We start from the raw sequence: 16,320 nt of genomic DNA, 5'->3' as shown, positions 1-16,320 counted from the left end.
TGTGTGAGGCCTGTGATCAGGGTGAATATTAACACACTCACTGACACACTGTCTGCACTGGGCTCCCTGTGTGAGGCCTGTGATCATTGTAAATATTAACACAATCACTCACACACTATCTACACTAAGATCCCTGCGTGAAGCCTGTTATCAGGATGAATATTAACACACTCTCACACTGTCTACAGTGGGCACCCTGTGTGAGACCGGTAATCAGGCTGAATATAAACACACTTACTAACACACTGTCTACACTGGGTGCGCTGTGTGAGCCTTGTGATCCCGAAGAATTTTAACACACTCACTCACACACTGTCTACACTCAGCTGCCTGTGTGTGATCTCTAATCAAGGTGAATATTAGCACACTCACTCACACACTGTCGACATGAGGCTCTCTGTGTGAGTCCTGTGATCAGGGTGAATATTAACACACTCACTCACAAATTGTCTACACTGGTCTCCCTTTGTGAGGCCAATGATCAGCGTGAATATTAAGAAACTCACACACTGTCTACACTGGGCTCCCTGTGTGAGACCTGTGATTAGGGTAAATATTAATACACTCACTCAAGCACTCTCTACACTGGGTTCCCTGTGTGATGTCTGTGATCAGGTTGAATATTAACACACTCATTCACACACTCTCGACGCTAGGCTCTCTGTGTGAATCCTGTGATCAGGGTGAATATTAACACGCACACACCCACATTGTGTACACTGGGCACCCTGTGTGAGGCCTGTGATCAGGGAGAATATTGACGCACTCACTCACACACTCTCTACACTGGGCTCTCTGTGTGAGGCCTGTGACAACGGTCAATATGAACAATTTCACTCACACACTGTCTACAATGGGCTCTCTGTGTCAGGCCTGTGATCATGGTGAATATTAACACAGTCACTCACACACTGTCGACACTGGGCTCCCTGTGTGAGGCCTGTGATCAGAGTGAATATTAACACACTCACTCACACACTTACTGCACTGGTCTCCCTGTGTGAGGTCTATGATCAGGGTGAATATTAACAGGCTCACTCACACACTGTCTACATTGTGCTCCCTGTGTGAGGCCTGTGATCAGGGTGAATATTAACACATTCACTCACGCAGCCAGCCAGATTCAGTACCTTCAGGGGAGGATGGGAACCAGTGCATGTAGAACTGAACCCAGCCAGAGACAGCACCATCAGGGGAGGGGAACCAATCAGTGCAGAATTGAACCCATCCAGAGTCAGTACCTTCAGGGGAAGGGAACCAGTGAGTGCAGAACTGAACCCAGCCAGAGTCTTCACATTCAAGGGAGGGGTACCAGTGAATGTAGAACTGAACACAGCCAGAGTTAGCAGCTTCAGGGGAGGGGAACCAGTGAGTGTGGAACTGAACTCAGCCAGAGTCAGTACCTTCAGGGGAGGGGAACCAGTGAATGTAGAACTGAACCCAACCAGAGTCAGTAACTTCAGGGGAGCAGAACCAATGAGTGTAGAACTGAACACAGCCAGAGCCAGTGACTTCAGGGGAGGGGAGCCAGTGAGTGTAGAACTGAACCTAGCCAGAGTCAGTACCTCAGGGGAGGGGAACCAGTGTGTGTACAACTGAAACCAGCCAGCGACAGTACCTTCAGGGGAGGTGAACCAGTAAGTGTAGAACTAAAGCCAGCCACAATCAGTACCTTCAGGGGAGGGTAACCAGTGAGTGTTGAATTGAACCCAGCCAGAGTCAGTACCTTCAGGGGAAGGGAACCAGTGAGTGCAGAACTGAACCCAGCCAGAGTCATCACCTTCAAGGGAGGGGAAGCAGTGATTGTGGAACTGAACCCAGCCAGAGTCAGCACCTTCAGCGGAGTGGATCCAATGAGTGTAGAACTGAACCCAGCCAGAGTCAGACCTTCAGGGAAGGGGAACCAGTAAGTCTAGAACTGAATCCAGCTAGAGTCAGTAGCTTGAGAGTACGGGAAACAGTGAGTGCAGAACTGATCCCAGACAGAGTCAGTACCTTCAGGGGAGGGGAACCAGTGAGTGTAGAACTGAACCCAGCCAGAGTCAGACCTTCAGGGAAGGGGAACCAGTAAGTCTAGAACTGAACCCAGCCAGAGTCAGTAGCTTGAGAGTACGGGAAACAGTGAGTGCAGAACTGATCCCAGACAGAGTCAGTACCTTCAGGGGAGGGGAACCAGTGAGTGTAGAAGTGAACACAGGCAGAGTCAGTATCTCAGGGGAGGGGTACCAGTGACTGTAGAACTGAACCCAGCCAGTGGCAGCACCTTCAGTGGAGGGGCAGTGTGAGTGCAGAACTGAACTCAGCAAGAGTCAGCACCTTCAGGTGAGAGGAATCGGTGAGTGTAGAACTGAACCCAGCCAGAGTCAGTACCTTCAGGGGAAGATGGGAACCAATGAGTGCAGAACTGAACCCAGCCAGAGTCAGTACCTCAGGGGAGTGGTACCAATGAGTATAGAACTGAACCCAGCCAGAGTCAGCACCTTCAGGGGAGGGGAATCAATGAGTGTAGAACTGAACACAGCCAGAGTCAACACGTTCAGGGGTGGGGAAACAGTGAGTGCAGAGCTGAACCCATCCAGATTCATTATCTTCAAGGGAGGGGTACTAGTGAATATAGAACTAAACCCAGCCAGAGTTAGCACTTTCAGGGGAGGGGAACCAGTGCGTGTAGAACAGAGTCCAGCCAGAGTCAGCACCTTCAGGGGAGGGGAACCAATGAGTGTAGAACTGATCCCAGCCAAAGTCAGTACCTTCAGGTGGGGGGAACCAGTGAGTGCAGAATTGAACCCAGCCAGAGTCATCACCTTCAAGGGAGGGGTACTAGTGAATGTAGAACTAAACCCAGCCAGAGTTAGCACTTTCAGGGGAGGGGAACCAGTGAGTGTGGAACTGAACCCAGCCAGAGTCAGTATCTTCAGGGGAGGGGAACCAGTGAGTGTCGAACTGAACCCAGCCAGAGTCAGTACCTTCAGGGGAGGGGAACCAGTGAGTGTAGAACTGAACCTAGCCAGAGTCAGTACCTTCAGGTGAGGGGAACCAGTGAGTGCAGATGTGAACCCAGCCAGAGTCAATACCTTCAGGGGAGGTGAACCAGTGACTGGAGAACTGAAGCCAGCCAGAATCAGTATCTTCAGGGGAGGGGAACCAGTGAGTGTAGAACTGAATGCACCCAAAGTCAGCAATTTAAGTGGAGGGGAGCCAGTGAGTGTAGAACTGAACCCAGCCAGAGTCAGCAACTTCAGGGGAGGGAAACGGTGGGTGCAGGACTGAACCCAGTCAGAGGAAGACCTTCAGGGGAGGTGAACCAAGTGCATGTTGAACTGAACCCAGCCAGATTCAGACCTTCAGTGGAGGGGACCCAGTGAGTGTAGAACTGAACCCAGCCAGAATCAGTACCTTCAGTGGTGGTGAACCAGTGAATGTAGAACTGAACCCAGCCAGAGTCAGTAACTTCAGGGGACGGGAACTAGTGAGTGTATAATTTAACCCAGCCAGAGTCAGCACCTTCAGTGGAGGGGAACCAGTGAGTGTAGAACTGAACTCAGCTAGAGTCAGCACCTTCAGTGGAGGGGAACCGGTGAGTGTAGAACTGAACCCAGCCAGAGTCAGTACCTTCAGGGGAGGATTGGAACCAGTGATTGTAGAACTGATCCCAGCCAGAGTCAGTACCTCAGGGGAGGTGTACCAATGAGTATAGAACTGAACCCAGCCAGAGTCAGCACCTTCAGGGGATGGGAATCAATGAGTGCAGAACTGAACCCAGCCACAGTCAACACGTTCAGGGGTGGTGAATCAGTGTGTGCAGAACTGAACCCAGCCAGAGTCAGCACCTTCAGCGGAGGGGAATCAGTGTGTGCAGAACTGAACCCAGCCAGATTCAGTACCTTCAAGGAAGGGGTATCAGTGAATGTAGAACTGAACCCATCCAGAGTCAGCACCTTCAGGGGAGGGGAACCGGTAAGTGTAGAATTGAACCCAGCCAGAGTCAGTACCTTCAGGAGAGGATGGGAACCAGTGAGTGTAGAACTGAACCAGTCAGAGTCAGTACCTTCAGGGTACGGGATTCAATGTGTGTAGAACTGAACCCAGCCAGAGTCAGTACCTCAGGGGAGGGGTACCAGTGACTGCAGAACTGAACCAAGCCAGTGGCAGCACCTTCAGTGGAGGGGCAGTGTGAGTGCAGAACTGAACTCAGCCAGAGTCAGCACCTTCAGGTGAGAGGAATCGGTGAGTGTAGAACTGAACCCAGCCACAGTCAGGACCTTCAGGGGAAGATGGGAACCAGTGAGTTTAGAACTGGACACAGCCAGAGTCAGTACCTTCAGGGGACGGGAACCAATGAGTGTAGAACTGAACCCAGCCAGAGTCAGTACCTCAGGGGAGTGGTACCAATGAGTATAGAACTGAACCCAGCCAGAGTCAGCACCTTCAGGGGAGGGGAATCAATGATGTAGAACTGAACACAGCCAGAGTCAACACGTTCAGGGGAGGGGAAACAGTGAGTACAGAACTGAACCCATCCAGATTCATTACCTTCAAGGGAGGGGTACCAGTGAATGTAGAACTGAACCCAACCAAAGTCAGCACCTTCAGGCGAGGGGAACCAGTGAGTGTAGAACTTAACCCAGCCAGAGTCAGAACTTCAGCGAAGAGGAACCAGTGAGGTTAGAACTGAACTCAGCTAGAGTCAGCACATTCAGGGAAAGCGAACCAGTGATGTAGAACTGAACACATCCAGAGTCAGCAACTTCAGGGTAGCGGAACCAGTGAGTGCAGAACTGAACCCAGCCAGAGTCAGTACATCACGGGAGGGTAACCAATGAGTGTAAAACTGAACTCAGCAAGAGTCAGACATTCAGGGAATCGGAACCAGTGAGTGTAGAACTGAACCCAGCTAGAGTCAGTACTTCAGGGGCGGGGAACCAGTGTGTGTACAACTGAAGCCAGCCAGATTCAGCACCTTCACGGGAGGGGAACCAGTGTGTTTAGAACTGAAACCAGCCAGAGTCAGTACCTTCAGGGAAGGGGAACCAGTGAGTATAGAACTAAACACAGCCAGAGTCAGCACCTTCAGGGGAAGGGAACCAGTGAGTGTAGAACTAAACCCAGACAGAGTCAGCACCTTCAGGGAAGGATAACCAGTGAGTCTAGAACTGAACCCAGCCAGAGTCAGTACCTTCAGGGCAGGGGAACCAGTGAGTGCAGAATTGAACCCAGCCAGAGTCCGTATCTTCAGGGGAGGATGGGAACCAGTGCATGTAGAACTGAACCCAGCCAGAGTCAGCACCTTCAGGGGAGGGGAACCACTGAGTGTAGAACTGAACCCAGCCAGAGTCAGTACCTTCAGGTGGGGGGAACCAGTGAGTGCAGAATTGAACCCAGCCAGAGTCATCACCTTCAAGGGAGGGGTACTAGTGAATGTAGAACTGAACCCAGCCAGAGTTAGCACTTTCAGGGGAGGGGAACCAGTGAGTGTGGAACTGAACCCAGCCAGAGTCAGTACCTTTAGAGGAGGGGAACCAGTGAGTGCCGAACTGAACCTAGCCAGAGTCAGTACCTTCAGGGGAGGGGAACCAGTGAGTGTAGAACTGAACCCAGCCAGAGACAGTACCTTCAGGTGAGGTGAACCAGTGACTGTAGAACTGAAGCCAGCCAGAATCAGTACCTTCAGGGGAGGGGAACCAATGAGTGTAGAACTGAACTCAGCCAAAGTCAACACCTTCAGTGGAGGGGAACCAGTGAGTGTAGAACTGAACGCAGCCAGAGTCGGCAACTTCAGGGGAGGGAAACGGTGAGTGTAGAACTGAACCCAGTCAGAGGAAGACGTTCAGGGAGGTGAACCAAGTGCGTGAGGAACTGAACCCAGCCAGATTCAGACCATCAGTGGAGGAGACCCAGTGAGTGTAGAACTGAGCCCAGCCAGAGCCAGTACCTTCAGTGGTGGGGAACAAGAGAGTGTTGAACTGAACGCAGCCAGAGCCAGTATCTTCAGGGGACGGGAACCAGTGAGCGTGGAACTGAACCCAGCCAGAGTCAGCACCTTCAGTGGAGGGGAACCAGTGAGTGCAGATCTGAACTCAGCCAGAGTCAGCACCTTCAGTGGAGGGGAACCGGTGAGTGTAGAACTGAACCCAGCCAGAGTCAGAACCTTCAGGGGAGGATGGGAACCAGTGAGTGGAGAACTGGACCCAGCCAGAGTCAGTACCTTCAGCGGAGGGGAACCAATGAGTATAAAACTGAACCCAGCCAGAGTCAGCAGCTTCAGGTGAGGGGAATCAATGAGTGTAGAACTGAACCCAGCCATAGTCAACACGTTCAGGGTAGGGGAATCAGTGAGTGCAGAATGAACCCAGCCAGTTTCATTACCATCAAGGGAGGGTTACCAGTGAATGTAGAACTGAACCCAGCCAGAGTCAGCACCTTCAGAGGAGGGGAACCGGTGAGGGTAGAATTGGACCCAGCCAGAGTCAGTACCTTCAGGGGAGGATGGAAACCAGTGAGTGTAGAACTGAACCAGCCAGAGTCAGTACCTTCAGGGGAGGATGGGAACCAGTGAGTGTTGAATTGAACACAGGCAGAGTCAGTACCTCAGAGGAGGTGAACCAGTGAGTGTAGAACTGGACCCAGCCAGAGTCAGTACCTCAGGGGAGGGGTACCAATGAGTATAGAACTGAACTCAGCCAGAATCAGCACCTTCAGAGAAGAGGATCCAGCGTGTTTAGAACTGAACCCAGCCAGAGTCAGTAACTTCAGAGGAGGGGAACCAGTGAGTATAGAACTGAACCCAGCCAGACTCAGCACCTTCAGGGGAAGGGAACCAGTGAATATAGAACTGAACCCAGACAGAGTCAGCACATTCAGGGGAGGGGAACCAGTGAGTGTAGAATCGAACCCAGCCAGAGTCAGTTCCTTCAGGGCAGGGGAACCAGTGAGTGTAGAAATGAACCCAGCCAGTGTCAGTGCATTGAGGGGAGGGGAACCAGTGAGTGGATAACTGAACCCAGCCAGAGTACATATGTTCAGGGGAGGATGGGAACCAGTGCGCTTAGAACTGAAACCAGCCAGAGTCAGCATCTTCAGGGGAGGGGAACCAGTGAGTGTAGAACTGAAGCCAGCCAGATTCAGTACCCTCAGGGGAGGGGAACCAGTGAGTGTAGAATTGAACCCAGCCAGAGTCATCATCTTCAAGTGAGGGGTACCAGTGAATGTAGAACTGAACCCAACCAGAGTCAGTACCTTCAGGTGAGGGGAACCAGTGAGTATAGAACTGAATCGAGCCAGAGTCAGTATCTTCAGGTGAGGGGAACCAGTGAATGTAGAATTGAACCCAGCCAGAGTCCGTATCTTCAAGGGAGGATGGGAACCAGTGCGTGCAGAACTGAACCCAGCCAGAGTCAGCACCTTCAGGGGAGGGGAACTCTGAGTGTAGAACTGAACCCAGCCAGAGTCAGTACCTTCAGGTGGGGGGAACCAGTGAGTGCAGAATTGAACCCAGCCAGAGTCATCACCTTCAAGGGAGGGGTACTAGTGAATGTAGAACTGAACCCAGCCAGAGTTAGCATTTTCAGGGGAGGGGAACCAGTGAGTGTGGAACTGAACCCAGCCAGAGTCAGTACCTTCAGGGGAGGGGAACCAGTGAGTGTCGAACTGAACCCAGCCAGAGTCAGTACCTTCAGGGGAGGGGAACCAATGAGTGTAGAACTGAACCTAGCCAGAGTCAGTACCTTCAGGTGAGGGGAACCAGTGAGTGTAGATGTGAACCCAGCCAGAGTCAGTACCTTCAGGGGAGGTGAACCAGTGACTGGAGAACTGAAGCCAGCCAGAATCAGTATCTTCAGGGGAGGGGAACCAGTGAGTGTAGAACTGAACCCACCCAAAGTCAGCACTTTAAGTGGAGGGGAGCCAGTGAGTGTAGAACTGAACCCAGCCAGAGTCAGCAACTTCAGGGGAGGGAAATGGTGAGTGCAGGACTGAACCCAGTCAGTGGAAAACCTTCAGGGGAGGTGAACCAAGTGCGTGTAGAACTGAACCCAGCCAGATTCAGACCTTCAGTGGAGGGGACCCAGTGTGTGTAGAACTGAACCCAGCCAGAGTCAGTACCTTCAGTGGTGGGGAACCAGTGAATGTAGAACTGAACCCAGCCAGAGTCAGTACCTTCAGGGGACGGGAACTAGTGAGTGTATAATTTCACCCAGCCAGAGTCAGCACCTTCAGTGGAGGGGAACCAGTGAGTGTAGAACTGAACTCAGCCAGAGTCAGCACCTTCAGTGGAGGGGAACCGGTGAGTGTAGAAATTGTTGTAGAGAGTAGAAATATATATATAGACTTAGGCATTAGGCACCTGCTGGATATTTAAAACTCACATTAGCTTAAATGGACACACACATAAAATGGCTGCCCAGGCATTATGGGAAATCAGGTAGTCAAACTGTGAACTGTTGAACGTTCACTGACCGAGCAATAACCCTGTGAGGCCCACTGTAGGAATGCCTGGGAAGACAGAGATAAGAAGGAAACCATCTCCTGTGAACAAGGCCATAAACCAATTAATTCCCCAGGAAGAAAGATAAGAGGGAAACCATTTGCTGTAAACAAGGCTATATACCAATTATTTCTCTCAGATGAAAGAACTAGGGAGAGAACCTATAAAGCCATCGATCAGCCCAAGCTGACAATAACCGAACATATGGTTCCCTGGATACTAGGAGAATTCTATTGGGTTAAAAGAACCTATATGTAATCTATAATCGTTGTGATTGGCTTGTGTCCAGCCGTGATGGGCTGTGTTACTGTAGTAAACTGTTTTGTAACTGTTGTAAAACATATAAAGGTACATGTAACTCTTTGTTCTGTGGAGAGAAACCTGGATACGGTCCTGTGTGTTTCCTCCCCGCTGAGCGTTATTAAATGCCGCCAAGCCTTGGAACCGACTCTGAGTGTTGAGTGATTCTTCTAAGAAAACACTAACGCTAACAAAATGAACCCAGCCAGAGTCAGTACTTTCAGAGGAGGATTGGAACCAGTGAGTGCAGAACTGATCCCAGCCAGAGTCAGTACCTCAGGGGAGGTGTACCAATGAGTATAGAACTGAACACAGCCAGAGTCAACACGTTCAGGGGAGGGGAACCAGTGAGTGGAGAACTGGACCCAGCCAGAGTCAGTACCTTCAGGGGAGGGGAACCAATGAGTATAAAACTGAACCCAGCCAGAGTCAGCAGCTTCAGGTGAGGGGAATCAATGAGTGTAGAACTGAACCCAGCCATAGTCAACATGTTCAGGGTAGGGGAATCAGTGAGTGCAGAATGAACCCAGCCAGTTTCATTACCGTCAAGGGAGGGTTACCAGTGAATGTAGAACTGAACCCAGCCAGAGTCAGCACCTTCAGAGGAGGGGAACCGGTGAGGCTAGAATTGGACCCAGCCAGAGTCAGTACCTTCAGGGGAGGATGGAAACCAGTGAGTGTAGAACTGAACCAGCCAGAGTCAGTACCTTCAGGGGAGGATGGGAACCAGTGAGTGTTGAATTGAACACAGGCAGAGTCAGTACCTCAGAGGAGGGGAACCAGTGAGTGTAGAACTGGACCCAGCCAGAGTCAGTACCTCAGGGGAGGGGTACCAATGAGTATAGAACTGAACTCAGCCAGAATCAGCACCTTCAGAGAAGAGGATCCAGCGTGTTTAGAACTGAACCCAGCCAGAGTCAGTAACTTCAGAGGAGGGGAACCAGTGAGTATAGAACTGAACCCAGCCAGACTCAGCACCTTCAGGGGAAGGGAACCAGTGAATATAGAACTGAACCCAGACAGAGTCAGCACATTCAGGGGAGGGGAACCAGTGAGTGTAGAACCGAACCCAGCCAGAGTCAGTTCCTTCAGGGCAGGGGAACCAGTGAGTGTAGAAATGAACCCAGCCAGAGTCAGTGCATTCAGGGGAGGGGAACCAGTGAGTGGAGAACTGAACCCAGCCAGAGTACATATGTTCAGGGGAGGATGGGAACCAGTGCGCTTAGAACTGAAACCAGCCAGAGTCAGCATCTTCAGGGGAGGGGAACCAGTGAGTGTAGAACTGAAGACAGCCAGATTCAGTACCCTCAGGGGAGGGGAAACAGTGAGTGTAGAATTGAACCCAGCCAGAGTCATCATCTTCAAGTGAGGGGTACCAGTGAATGTAGAACTGAACCCAACCAGAGTCAGTACCTTCAGGTGAGGGGAACCAGTGAGTATAGAACTGAACCGAGCCAGAGTCAGTACCTTCAGGTGAGGGGAACCAGTGAGTGTAGAATTGAACCCAGCCAGAGTCCGTATCTTCAAGGGAGGATGGGAACCAGTGCGTGCAGAACTGAACCCAGCCAGAGTCAGCCCCTTCAGGGGAGGGGAACCACTGAGTGTAGAACTGAACCCAGCCAGAGTCAGTACCTTCAGGTGGGGGGAACGAGTGAGTGCAGAATTGAACCCAGCCAGAGTCATCACCTTCAAGGGAGGGGTATTAGTGAATGTAGAACTGAACCCAGCCAGAGTTAGCATTTTCAGGGGAGGGGAACCAGTGAGTGTGGAACTGAACCCAGCCAGAGTCAGTACCTTCAGGGGAGGGGAACCAGTGAGTGTCGAACTGAACCCAGCCAGAGTCAGTACCTTCAGGGGAGGGGAACCAATGAGTGTAGAACTGAACCTAGCCAGAGTCAGTACCTTCAGGTGAGGGGAACCAGTGAGTGTAGATGTGAACCCAGCCAGAGTCAGTACCTTCAGGGGAGGTGAACCAGTGACTGGAGAACTGAAGCCAGCCAGAATCAGTATCTTCAGGGGAGGGGAACCAGTGAGTGTAGAACTGAACCCACCCAAAGTCAGCACTTTAAGTGGAGGGGAGCCAGTGAGTGTAGAACTGAACCCAGCCAGAGTCAGCAACTTCAGGGGAGGGAAACGGTGAGTGCAGGACTGAACCCAGTCAGTGGAAGACCTTCAGGGGAGGTGAACCAAGTGCGTGTAGAACTGAACCCAGCCAGATTCAGACCTTCAGTGGAGGGGACCCAGTGCGTGTAGAACTGAACCCAGCCAGAGTCAGTACCTTCAGTGGTGGGGAACCAGTGAATGTAGAACTGAACCCAGCCAGAGTCAGTACCTTCAGGGGACGGGAACTAGTGAGTGTATAATTTCACCCAGCCAGAGTCAGCACCTTCAGTGGAGGGGAACCAGTGAGTGTAGAACTGAACTCAGCCAGAGTCAGCACCTTCAGTGGAGGGGAACCTGTGAGTGTAGAAATGAACACAGCCAGAGTCAGTACTTTCAGGGGAGGATTGGAACCAGTGAGTGCAGAACTGATCCCAGCCAGAGTCAGTACCTCAGGGGAGGTGTACCAATGAGTATAGAACTGAACACAGCCAGAGTCAACACGTTCAGGGGAGGGGAAACAGTGAGTGCAGAACTGAACCCATCCAGATTCATTACCTTCAAGGGAGGGGTACCAGTGAATGTAGAACTGAACCCAACCAGAGTCAGCACCTTCAGGCGAGGGGAACCAGTGAGTGTAGAACTTAACCCAGCCAGAGTCAGAACTTCAGCGAAGAGGAACCAGTGAGGTTAGAACTGAACTCAGCTAGAGTCAGCACATTCAGGGAAAGCGAACCAGTGATGTAGAACTGAACACATCCAGAGTAGGTACATCACGGGAGGGGAACCAATGAGTGTAGAACTGAACCCAGCAAGAGTCAGACATTCAGGGAATCGGAACCAGTGAGTGTAGAACTGAACCCAGCTAGAGTCAGTACTTCAGGGGAGGGTAACCAGTGTGTGTACAACTGAAGCCATCCAGATTCAGCACCTTCACAGGAGGGGAACCAGTGTGTTTAGAACTGAAACCAGCCAGAGTCAGTACCTTCAGGGGAGGGGAACCAGTGAGTATAGAACTAAACACAGCCAGAGTCAGTACCTTCAGAGGAGGGGAACCAGTGAGTGCCGAACTGAACCTAGCCAGAGTCAGTACCTTCAGGGGAGGGGAACCAGTGAGTGTAGAACTGAACCCAGCCAGAGACAGTACCTTCAGGTGAGGTGAACCAGTGACTGTAGAACTGAAGCCAGACAGAATCAGTACCTTCAGGGGAGGGGAACCAATGAGTGTAGAACTGAACTCAGCCAAAGTCAACACCTTCAGTGGAGGGGAACCAGTGAGTGTAGAACTGAATGCAGCCAGAGTCAGCAACTTCAAGGGAGGGAAACGGTGAGTGTAGAACTGAACGGAGTCAGAGGAAGACGTTCAGGGAGGTGAACCAAGTGCGTGAGGAACTGAACCCAGCCAGATTCAGACCATCAGTGGAGGAGACCCAGTGAGTGTAGAACTGAGCCCAGCCAGAGCCAGTACCTTCAGTGGTGGGGAACAAGAGAGTGTTGAACTGAACGCAGCCAGAGCCAGTATCTTCAGGGGACGGGAACCAGTGAGCGTGGAACTGAACCCAGCCAGAGTCAGCACCTTCAGTGGAGGGGAACCAGTGAGTGCAGATCTGAACTCAGCCAGAGTCAGCACCTTCAGTGGAGGGGAACCGGTGAGTGTAGAACTGAACCCAGCCAGAGTCAGAACCTTCAGGGGAGGATGGGAACCAGTGAGTGGAGAACTGGACCCAGCCAGAGTCAGTACCTTCAGGGGAGGATGGAAACCAGTGAGTGTAGAACTGAACCAGCCAGAGTCAGTACCTTCAGGGCAGGATGGGAACCAGTGAGTGTTGAATTGAACACAGGCAGAGTCAGTACCTCAGAGGAGGGGAACCAGTGAGTGTAGATCTGGACCCAGCCAGAGTCAGTACCTCAGGGGAGGGGTACCAATGAGTATAGAACTGAACTCAGCCAGAATCAGCACCTTCAGAGAAGAGGATCCAGCGTGTTTAGAACTGAACCCAGCCAGAGTCAGTAACTTCAGAGGAGGGGAACCAGTGAGTATAGAACTGAACCCAGCCAGACTCAGCACCTTCAGGGGAAGGGAACCAGTGAATATAGAACTGAACCCAGACAGAGTCAGCACATTCAGGGGAGGGGAACCAGTGAGTGTAGAACCGAACCCAGCCAGAGTCAGTTCCTTCAGGGCAGGGGAACCAGTGAGTGTAGAAATGAACCCAGCCAGAGTCAGTGCATTCAGGGGAGGGGAACCAGTGACTGTAGAACTGAACCCAGCCAGAGACAGTACCTTCAGGTGAGGTGAACCAGTGACTGTAGAACTGAAGCCAGCCAGAATCAGTACCTTCAGGGGAGGGGAACCAATGAGTGTAGAACTGAACTCAGCCAAAGTCAACACCTTCAGTGGAGGGGAACCAGTGAGTGTAGAACTGAACGCAGCCAGAGTCAGCAACTTCAGGGGAGGGAAACGGTGAGTGTAGAACTGAACCCAGTCAGAGGAAGACGTTCAGGGAGGTGAACCAAGTGCGTGAGGAACTGAACCCAGCCAGATTCAGACCATCAGTGGAGGAGACCCAGTGAGTGTAGAACTGAGCCCAGCTAGAGCCAGTACCTTCAGTGGTGGGGAACAAGAGAGTGTTGAACTGAACGCAGCCAGAGCCAGTATCTTCAGGGGACGGGAACCAGTGAGCGTGGAACTGAACCCAGCCAGAGTCAGCACCTTCAGTGGAGGGGAACCAGTGAGTGCAGATCTGAACTCAGCCAGAGTCAGCACCTTCAGTGGAGGGGAACCGGTGAGTGTAGAACTGAACCCAGCCAGAGTCAGAACCTTCAGGGGAGGATGGGAACCAGTGAGTGGAGAACTGGACCCAGCCAGAGTCAGTACCTTCAGGGGAGGGGAACCAATGAGTATAAAACTGAACCCAGCCAGAGTCAGCAGATTCAGGTGAGGGGAATCAATGAGTGTAGAACTGAACCCAGCCATAGTCAACACGTTCAGGGTAGGGGAATCAGTGAGTGCAGAATGAACCCAGCCAGTTTCATTACCGTCAAGGGAGGGTTACCAGTGAATGTAGAACTGAACCCAGACAGAGTCAGCACCTTCAGAGGAGGGGAACCGGTGAGGGTAGAATTGGACCCAGCCAGAGTCAGTAGCTTCAGGGGAGGATGGAAACCAGTGAGTGTAGAACTGAACCAGCCAGAGTCAGTACCTTCAGGGGAGGATGGGAACCAGTGAGTGTTGAATTGAACACAGGCAGAGTCATTACCTCAGAGGAGGGGAACCAGTGAGTGTAGAACTGGACCCAGCCAGAGTCAGTACCTCAGGGGAGGGGTACCAATGAGTATAGAACTGAACTCAGCCAGAATCAGCACCTTCAGAGAAGAGGATCCAGCGTGTTTAGAACTGAAACCAGCCAGAGTCAGTAACTTCAGAGGAGGGGAACCAGTGAGTATAGAACTGAACCCAGCCAGACTCAGCACCTTCAGGGGAAGGGAACCAGTGAATATAGAACTGAACCCAGACAGAGTCAGCACATTCAGGGGAGGGGAACCAGTGAGTGTAGAACCGAACCCAGCCAGAGTCAGTTCCTTCAGGGCAGGGGAACCAGTGAGTGTAGAAATGAACCCAGCCAGAGTCAGTGCATTCAGGGGAGGGGAACCAGTGCGTGGAGAACTGAACCCAGCCAGAGTCATCACCTTCAAGGGAGGGGTACTAGTGAATGTAGAACTGAACCCAGCCAGAGTTAGCATTTTCAGGGGAGGGGAACCAGTGAGTGTGGAACTGAACCCAGCCAGAGTCAGTACCTTCAGGGGAGGGGAACCAGTGAGTGTCGAACTGAACCCAGCCAGAGTCAGTACCTTCAGGGGAGGGGAACCAATGAGTGTAGAACTGAACCTAGCCAGAGTCAGTACCTTCAGGTGAGGGGAACCAGTGAGTGTAGATGTGAACCCAGCCAGAGTCAGTACCTTCAGGGGAGGTGAACCAGTGACTGGAGAACTGAAGCCAGCCAGAATCAGTATCTTCAGGGGAGGGGAACCAGTGAGTGTAGAACTGAACCCACCCAAAGTCAGCACTTTAAGTGGAGGGGAGCCAGTGAGTGTAGAACTGAACCCAGCCAGAGTCAGCAACTTCAGGGGAGGGAAACGGTGAGTGCAGGACTGAACCCAGTCAGTGGAAGACCTTCAGGGGAGGTGAACCAAGTGCGTGTAGAACTGAACCCAGCCAGATTCAGACCTTCAGTGGAGGGGACCCAGTGCGTGTAGAACTGAACCCAGCCAGAGTCAGTACCTTCAGTGGTGGGGAACTAGTGAATGTAGAACTGAACCCAGCCAGAGTCAGCAGCTTCAAGGGAGGGGAACCACTGAGTGTAGAACTGAACCCAGCCAGAGTCAGTACCTTCAGGTGGGGGGAACCAGTGAGTGCAGAATTGAACCCAGCCAGAGTCATCACCTTCAAGGGAGGGGTACTAGTGAATGTAGAACTGAACCCAGCCAGAGTTAGCACTTTCAGGGGAGGGGAACCAGTGAGTGTGGAACTGAACCCAGCCAGAGTCAGTACCTTCAGAGGAGGGGAACCAGTGAGTGCCGAACTGAACCTAGCCAGAGTCACTACCTTCAGGGGAGGGGAACCAGTGAGTGTAGAACTGAACCCAGCCAGAGACAGTACCTTCAGGTGAGGTGAACCAGTGACTGTAGAACTGAAGCCAGCCAGAATCAGTACCTTCAGGGGAGGGGAACCAATGAGTGTAGAACTGAACTCAGCCAAAGTCAACACCTTCAGTGGAGGGGAACCAGTGAGTGTAGAACTGAACGCAGCCAGAGTCAGCAACTTCAGGGGAGGGAAACGGTGAGTGTAGAACTGAACCCAGTCAGAGGAAGACGTTCAGGGAGGTGAACCAAGTGCGTGAGGAACTGAACCCAGCCAGATTCAGACCATCAGTGGAGCAGACCCAGTGAGTGTAGAACTGAGCCCAGCCAGAGCCAGTACCTTCAGTGGTGGGGAACAAGAGAGTGTTGAACTGAACGCAGCCAGAGCCAGTATCTTCAGGGGACGGGAACCAGTGAGCGTGGAACTGAACCCAGCCAGAGTCAGCACCTTCAGTGGAGGGGAACCGGTGAGTGTAGAACTGAACCCAGCCAGTGTCAGAACCTTCAGGGGAGGATGGGAACCAGTGAGTGGAGAACTGGACCCAGCCAGAGTCAGTACCTTCAGGGGAGGGGAACCAATGAGTATAAAACTGAACCCAGCCAGAGTCAGCAGCTTCAGGTGAGGGGAATCAATGAGTGTAGAACTGAACCCAGCCATAGTCAACATGTTCAGGGTAGGGGAATCAGTGAGTGCAGAATGAACCCAGCCAGTTTCATTACCGTCAAGGGAGGGTTACCAGTGAATGTAGAACTGAACCCAGCCAGAGTCAGCACCTTCAGAGGAGGGGAACCGGTGA

The sequence above is a fragment of the Pristiophorus japonicus genome, chromosome 9 (assembly GCF_044704955.1).
Source record: "Pristiophorus japonicus isolate sPriJap1 chromosome 9, sPriJap1.hap1, whole genome shotgun sequence".
Classification (NCBI taxonomy): domain Eukaryota; kingdom Metazoa; phylum Chordata; class Chondrichthyes; family Pristiophoridae; genus Pristiophorus; species Pristiophorus japonicus.
This window is presented reverse-complemented; position numbering follows the sequence as displayed.